This window comes from Athene noctua, chromosome 5, assembly GCF_965140245.1.
Source record: "Athene noctua chromosome 5, bAthNoc1.hap1.1, whole genome shotgun sequence".
NCBI lineage: Eukaryota > Metazoa > Chordata > Aves > Strigiformes > Strigidae > Athene > Athene noctua.
Genome location: NC_134041.1, coordinates 61679123 through 61686936, shown reverse-complemented (window position 1 = coordinate 61686936; position 7814 = coordinate 61679123).

Below are 7814 nucleotides of genomic sequence, written 5' to 3'. Positions count from 1 at the left end.
AGGAGGAGAAACCTTCCAGAAAGAAAGTACTACCTTAAATTAATCCTCATTTATTTGTCAGGAATACAAGAATGTTTTGTGCACGCTATACACACAATATTACTGCACACACAAAGTGTGCTATGGAAACTAGGCAGATATAGATCCATAAGGGTTTGTATTTGTCAAAATTGTTTCAAGTATGAAGTCTTAAATTCCAAAAGATTTTAAGTCCACTGACTTTCCAGGGTATAGAAATGCTGATTGGCATGTAAAAATCAACAAATTGAATAGATACAGATGATTTGCATGGCCAAGAGTCAGGATTTCTTGCACAGTTTTAAGGAAGAAAGTAAGTTTTGAAACATAATCTTGTAGTTCATAACATTTTGTAGTCCTTTGTAAAGTAATTTAAACACAAGTAATCTCAAGGGTTTGATATTTACATGGTATCAACAAGCCTGTCTAATTCGTTGTGCTACAGTTTACCAAGGGATAATTGCTCATTTGCAAAGGAAAAAAAAAAAAAAACCAAACAAAAAACCCACCTCTTAGCCAATTTTTCCCCTCTAAATGGTATCACATTTCTTCAATTTTTGCTTTATTTTCCATGGTTTTAAAACTTGGAAGGACTAGTTATGTGACTCACAGGAAAGTATTTTTGCAACAGATGAGACTAATTACGCTGGCAGTGTGAATGCTTACACTGTTCTAGCCCTCTTCATATCCTTTTTTATGCATTAAATGTTGGACAGTAATTTACATTTTTAAAAAAAATTTCCATGTTGATCTCCTTGGGGCTACTGGGCAAAATGAGTTCTTGCATCTTTGCTTAGATTGAAACAATCTGATCTGCAATTTTTCAATATCTGTTCTCTTCAGTGAGTCACTGTCTGAGACACCTCAATGTACAACAAGATTTAGTCATAGGCAACACTGTCAGACTGCAGATAGATCACAAAATACTAGTGAATATATATAGGTAGGAAGATGATGGGGTTGTTTGTAAGTAGCTCTGAAGCAGGAATAGAAACACTTTGCTACCTATACACTGTGTTCTCCAGTTACACAGAGGAAGCCTTTACCGGTCAAAACTCAGCAATATCCTAGATACCAAAAAGTTTTCCTTCAGTTATTGTGATTCCTCACATGATATGAAGTGGTAACCGCAGTGGGAGTTAGTCCTGCTAAGTGGTTGCTGCTGATGTCCATCAGTGTTAGCAGCCTGGCAAAGGCATTCACAGGACATCTGCTTTAAAAAGAGAAGATTTATCTACCTATAACTGAAATTAGAATCCTTATATGTTGTAGTGCACTTAGTGTTCTTCACTGTACACCTTCAAAAAGAAAGAAGGATCACGATGTTTATTTTGCTGTAGGAAAAATCTGTCTCACAGGAGGATGAAGAGGCTCATCTGACAAGCTGGTGGCAAAGCTAGGAAAAATGTGAGTCACTCATGTCCCAGTCTGATGCCCTATCCATGTTCCCTCAAATAAAAGGATTCACAAACAGCAGGAGCCTGTGTAGCGAAAACTCCTCATTAACTGATGCATTGTGGTTTTCCTATCAACTCTTGTGTGAAAATCACTGTTTAGCTGTAAGTAACCCAGGCATTTCCCATAAAACTACTTGTAACACTGAAACCACTTGCAGCTCCTGGGATACAAAGCACATCTGTCAAAAGAAAATCCTCATTAATAAAGTATGAGAATTCTGGCTCTTTTACAAAGCCTTAATGTGACACAAAACCCCTTCTCGCTGCTTGCAATAATTTTGCCTCTGAAAAGAATCAAGTTTTCTAATGTGAGCTCACATCAGTGGATTTACTGCAAGAATGAATTTGATCCATTCTTTTCTCTCTTAGCGATGAAAAAAACAGGTGCAATGAGAAGAAATAGTTGAAAAAGCCACGTGAAAGCAAACAAGCTATTCCTAGCTCTTCTGTGTTTTTGCACGTAGCGCAGAAGCGGAGCTGATGCTGGGCGCAGACTGGGATGTGGATGCTCTTGCCATGCACGTTTGGCCATTCGCTCTCCCGGTGAAAGGGATGCTGCCTGGAAGCAGCGTTTGATTTGTTTGCTCATGGCTTACTGAAATGCAGCCTACATGTTAATATTTATCATATTGAGTAACCTCAGCCTGAAAAAATACAACAGCAGCAAATGAATTGTTTCAGTGAAAACTTTTTTTGCTTTTTCAAACAAATCTTCCAAATTTCCACAGCAAACTGGTATGAAACTTGAGGCATTTATATTTTTAATTTTCCCTTGCCATGACTGGTTTTAATTAACAAAAATTATGGTGGCAGTGAATGGCACAGATAGATGATGGAACTAATTACTAAGATGCCGTGAGTTAAGATTTAAAATGTAGATTTAATTTTGGAAAAGAGCAATATCAAAAAAAAAAAAAAAAAAAAAAAATCAACCCTACAGCCTTTAAAAAGATAACAGCTTGCACCAGTAAGATGACCTTACAGGAAAGTGGATTTTGTCAGCGTATTTGCATGCAGTACTCTGCCAGATTTACTGAAGACTTTCCCAAAGGCAGTTGCTCTCACATTTGCAATTCCTATCCATCTCTTTAAACAATTGAACCCCCTTGTAGCTTTTCTATTTTCACATATTTTGATCCATTTGGTCACTGTAGGGATACATTTTCAAAGCTGTCTAGATGTATGTGAAGACGTTTGGAATTTTGATTGTACCACCTGGAGTCCTCAAAGGCAATGACATCTAATTAACAAATGTCTCTGAGTATATTAAAAACGTATCCCCATAAGTTCTTGGTTGAGAAAATAAAAACTTTAAAATTAGCTTGACTTGGTTTGTTATGCATTATTGCTCTCATGTTTTTATACAGTAGGTCTTTTCCAAAAGTCAAAGAATAGGGAAAGGCCAGGAATTGGAAGCAAATAAAAATGGAAAAAAGAAACAAACAAAAAAACCCAAAAAAACAAGAAAACCCAGAGAAAGGACTAGAGAGTGAGATTTCAGTCACATCTAGGAGTGATAAATCAAATGTTTCTAAAAAGCTTGCTCAAATATGTCTGTTGTTTTTCCCTGCTATATTTTACCCACAAGTCAGCAAGTGGCTGACTATTTTTCTGTTTAATCACTGTAAATCGTTTGGGTAAAAGTCCTGTTTTGTAGACTAGCCATCCGTTACTATTTCTTAACACCTCAGAGTTTAAAAGTTTGGATATTAGAAGTCTCTTCTTTTGTTGAGTTTAAATGTACATTCTTCATATATACTTCTGCACATGCTGCAAAATATTATTTTTATATTCATGACTTAATTCATTTTCTGTGTTCCACAGATAACTTTTTTGGTAATGTCCTTTTTAACTCAGTCTTTGAAAGTTACTTTTTTTAAAGGGCAAGTAGGAGATTTCCCAAGTTTCTCCTGTTCCCAGCTCATGTTTAAGGACCATGGGGGATGAGGGGATCTGTTTTGTCCACTCTCAAGTCATGAGGCTTCTTAGTCCTAAGGCTAAAGACTGGATAGTCACAAGTCAGAATGATGGGAGACTCCAGACTTCATTTTGAATGCAAACTAAACATCTTTCTTCTTAGCACCTCAGAAGAGAGTTTTCTTTGAAATGATGGAAAAGTAGCCAGTATAGCCTTCAGGGCATGAACTATTTTAGAAAGTCTTACTCTAATATTGCCGAAAGCACTAATGGTAAAGGCTCCCTTTGGATTAAAGTGTATCCTTGATTAATTTCAACCAATTTCTCTATTTCATCGAACTAAAAAATATAACATTTAGATGAACAACTATCATTATCGTGTTTCCCAAAAGTCAGAAATTATGCCAGTAATTTCAAACTTTTGACAATTAACTTTATATCTGATATATAAGCAAAAGCACAAAGTTTAATAAAAAATTCTAGTCTGGCTGTAAAGCAAGCATGCAATCAGCATGAAGCATGACTTTATGTTCTTTTTTGCCTTAGCATGATTTCATATATTTACTGGGATGCATGAAAGACTATAACCAAAACATGACCTACTCATTTCTCTTGGTGAAGTGCTCAGGCTTGGACAACTGGCCCAAGCCAGAGTTGACCTATAGATGAATCCTGTATATTTTATAACCAATAACCGTTGTGCTAATAGGTATTATACTGAGTTATAACAAAGCACCTATTCTGATGTAAACGGTGGAAGTATTGAAGCCTGAGCAACAGGCCCCGAGCCGAAGCTGCTAACTTAGTATGTAGTCACTGACAAAATATGTATGCTCATTTATGAAAGATGTAGCTTAGATATCATATACTTATTACTGGTGATGGACATAATGAAAACATGTCCATTCTGAATGTATCTTTCTTCTTCTCTGTGTAGGGGTAAGTTAACAAAGCCGTGAAGCCAACTGTCCGGCCTTGGGACAGACGTGTGGCCTTATTTTAAAAGGAACATAAATAAATGAGATAAGGAGGGAAACTCCCTTAGCTTCTCCCTTAAGCCCTGGCTAGGCTCTGGGGGAATCTAATGAGAGAGTGAAACCCGATGTTCCTCTCAAAAACAAAGGTGCCAGTTATTCTGGCTTGCTGATTTTTAGTATATAAGGCTGGGCCCGTTTGCAGCGACTTTGGCAGCCTCACCTACAGGTGGACGCACCACGTAGGATTTCCCACTTGCCGGGACAGGCTCTGCACATCCTCGCTGTAACCGGGGCTGCCCAGCCACTGCGGGTCTGGATGGTGGCAACGTATGCAAGTGGTGATGGATCTTTCTTAAACACTATTCTCTTTCTCAGGTAGTAATGATTTGATGCATTACCCTGTATTCTCCTGTTTGTTTAAGCATGCTGTTCTGTCTTTTCTTACTGTATGTTTTCTGTGTTACTCTGTTACATTATTTAGTTATTTTAAGTAAAATACACCTGCTCTTTTCACTCTGGTGTCTGAGTGTAATTGCTATCCCTAATCAGCAAAACAATTGGAATGTAATCAATGACCTAATGACAGGTCTCTAGCAGTTGTCAAGTGTATTTATGGACTTCAAGGACAGAGGAGCTCAGGCTTCTGGTCCTTGGCACAGCAAATGCGTGTTCATTTGTTGACCCATTCATATATATCCTGCTATTGCCTAGTACTGGAGGAGTATTTCCATAAGCAGCTTGTGAGAAGGAATTAATCAAATGTTAGTGTGGGGATGACACATGCATCTGAACTGATCAAGAGTATAAAGCTATAATTGATAGGATTAAGCAATCAAAGGGCTTAATGTCTTTTAGATCATAGACAGGATATATATTTATGTATTGTGGATTCCACAGGCTTTCTGAGTGGTTTGGTTCTCTGTCAGTTTGGACTAACAAAACTAATCTGTTTTTAAGGAAAGTGGCAAAAACATATTACTTATTATAATATCATTATGAAAAAAAAGAACATACTTATTCTGACTGTAAGTAAAAGAAAGCGCCTTAATTCTACAGACCCTAAAGGGTGCAAGAAATGAAATTTTAGGATGAAATTAATATCTTCTTACCAAAATATCAGAGGCAACAAACTGCACCTCACTAACTGATACCCTGAAATTTCTTTATTAATATTACTGTTCTAATATGATAAATTCACTGTTATAAGATTGTTCAGATTTGAGGGATGTTAAGTTTAAGGTTCCAGCATGTGCAAAAAGTGAAAACCAGTCTTAACTACAGCCCCTCATGAACTTCACTGATGCCTCACGCAAATGAAGACACTTGCTAAATCATGTTAAATCATTCCCTCAGAATGGGAAGGGGAGGGAAGGGTGCTGCCCCAGACTCAACCCCAATATTGATTACAGTATATTTCCCCAGAAGTCATCCATTGCATTTTCACTTCAGAAAGTGGCTGCAAATGCCTCACTCTGCCAGGCAAACAGCACTTCTGGGGTTGAGACAGTCTTTCAGTAGGAGTCTTGATAGCCTTCTCGGTTAGGGACTGCTAGGCCCGACTAAACTTGTGTTTCTTACAGCTGTCCGAGAAGCTCAGGATATATTTGAAAACCACTTTTTTTTTTTTTTCTAGATAAATCCCTTTCAAGAACATTTGCTCAGCGAGACATCCTCTCCACCTGCACCCTCTTCTCTGCAGGCAGAGCTCATGGTGCTAAAGAGGACTACAGCCAACCCTCTAACCCCCTTTAGGTAAAAACCTGAATTTCTCACTGTTGTGAGATACAGCAAAAACTTGTACCATTCACCCCTTGACTGGAACACAACAGAAATTTTCCTTCTGCTTTCCAAGTGTTCCCAAACTTCTTTATTTGTCTAAAAGAATCCCCTGTGAAATAGCAGTCTTCACACTCATGTTTCTATTTGTCATTTCTTAAACATCTGTAATGAAGACAGACATCAACTGGATTATATTTTTAGATAAATCTTATGTAAATCCTGATGTTTAAATTACAGATTATTAAAATGTCCTTCCTTACTGGCTCTCTTAAAGTGTACAAGTATGGTCACCAGCACAAACACTGCCATTATCTTCACTTACATAGTAAAAAATATTTTAACTTTCAACACAGATCTGAAAAATATTTCAACATTGGCAAATTCAGTTGAAACATCCCGGTTTCCTTCCAAAAACACAGTTCTCTTCTCAGACTGCTGAAATTGTATTACATTGAGGAATAAATTATAGAAAGTGCTAAGAACTGCCAACAGTCAGCACCAAAACCTTGCAAGCCCCTTCTCTTACAGATGAAGATCTGAAACTCCTCCAAAGCAATAAGTAAAACCAAGATTCCTACTGTCGATTTTAATCATCTCAGAAAACTAATTCATTTCAAGTTTCTTGGAGATGTTTTGAGCTGCACTTGCATTTATTACTGTTCCTATGGAGTAGCTGTTCCTCAGTTGCAATCCCCCAATAAAAATCCACTATGAGACATTGTTGACAGAATACAGAATTTTGGATAAGAAATTAAGTTGACCTGAATCAAAATACATTGCTATAGCTCATTGAATTTGTTTTAATGTGCTAATAGAAATTCAGCTGGTGCACAATGCTTTTTTGTTGTGATTTTCAAACAAAAGCATAAACTTTAGAACAGCATATTAGTTCCTAGTCCATTTGCTGTACTTAAAATTTGGAGGAAGAAAGTGTGTTCAGAACTTTCCCAGCACGTTCTCACTGACCACTGTGCTCCTCCAAACTGCACCCAGGCAGTTTTGTTCCTGTGTTATCTTTTCCTCTGCCCTTTGCTACCAGCTGAAACAGCGGCTGTTCAAACTAGTTAAATGTTCAAATTCACACCCGATTCCTGAGTTCAAATGACCTGTTTTTCCCTCGGATTGAAAGATGCTGATTTTGCTCAGTGCCTTTGGAAAACAGACTGTCCTGACATGGTGTGTAGTTATAGTCTTCAATACACAAGTCTGAAAAAAATATTGGCTTCCTTCTTTGGCTGAAAAGTAGGTTAATTATGAGAAGCATCTGCCAATCTGGAGAGCACGATTCTGTATTTCTGGCCATGTGGCACTCATGTCATTAAAGACATAAAATCCAACAATTTAGATTAGGAAGAACATTAGGCAAAAAAAAAGTTACTTAATTATAACAAAGATTTCAAGAAAAATCCTCTCTTTTTCTTTCTGAAATGAACTGCTGAAAGTCTGAGGACATTATCTGTGGGTCACACAGGGTAATTTAGGTGAACTGGCTGGATTTCCTGACTTTGTCACCACCAGCACACAGATTCCCAGCTGGTAGGTAGGACAAAGACAACCACTCCAGTCTGGCTGCCTTTGCAGTTTGTTTTCTGCCACTTCTGATGATCAAAGCAACCAGTGGCCGCACTCTCCAGGACCCCACTCCTGCACTGGGGGCAGGAATTAC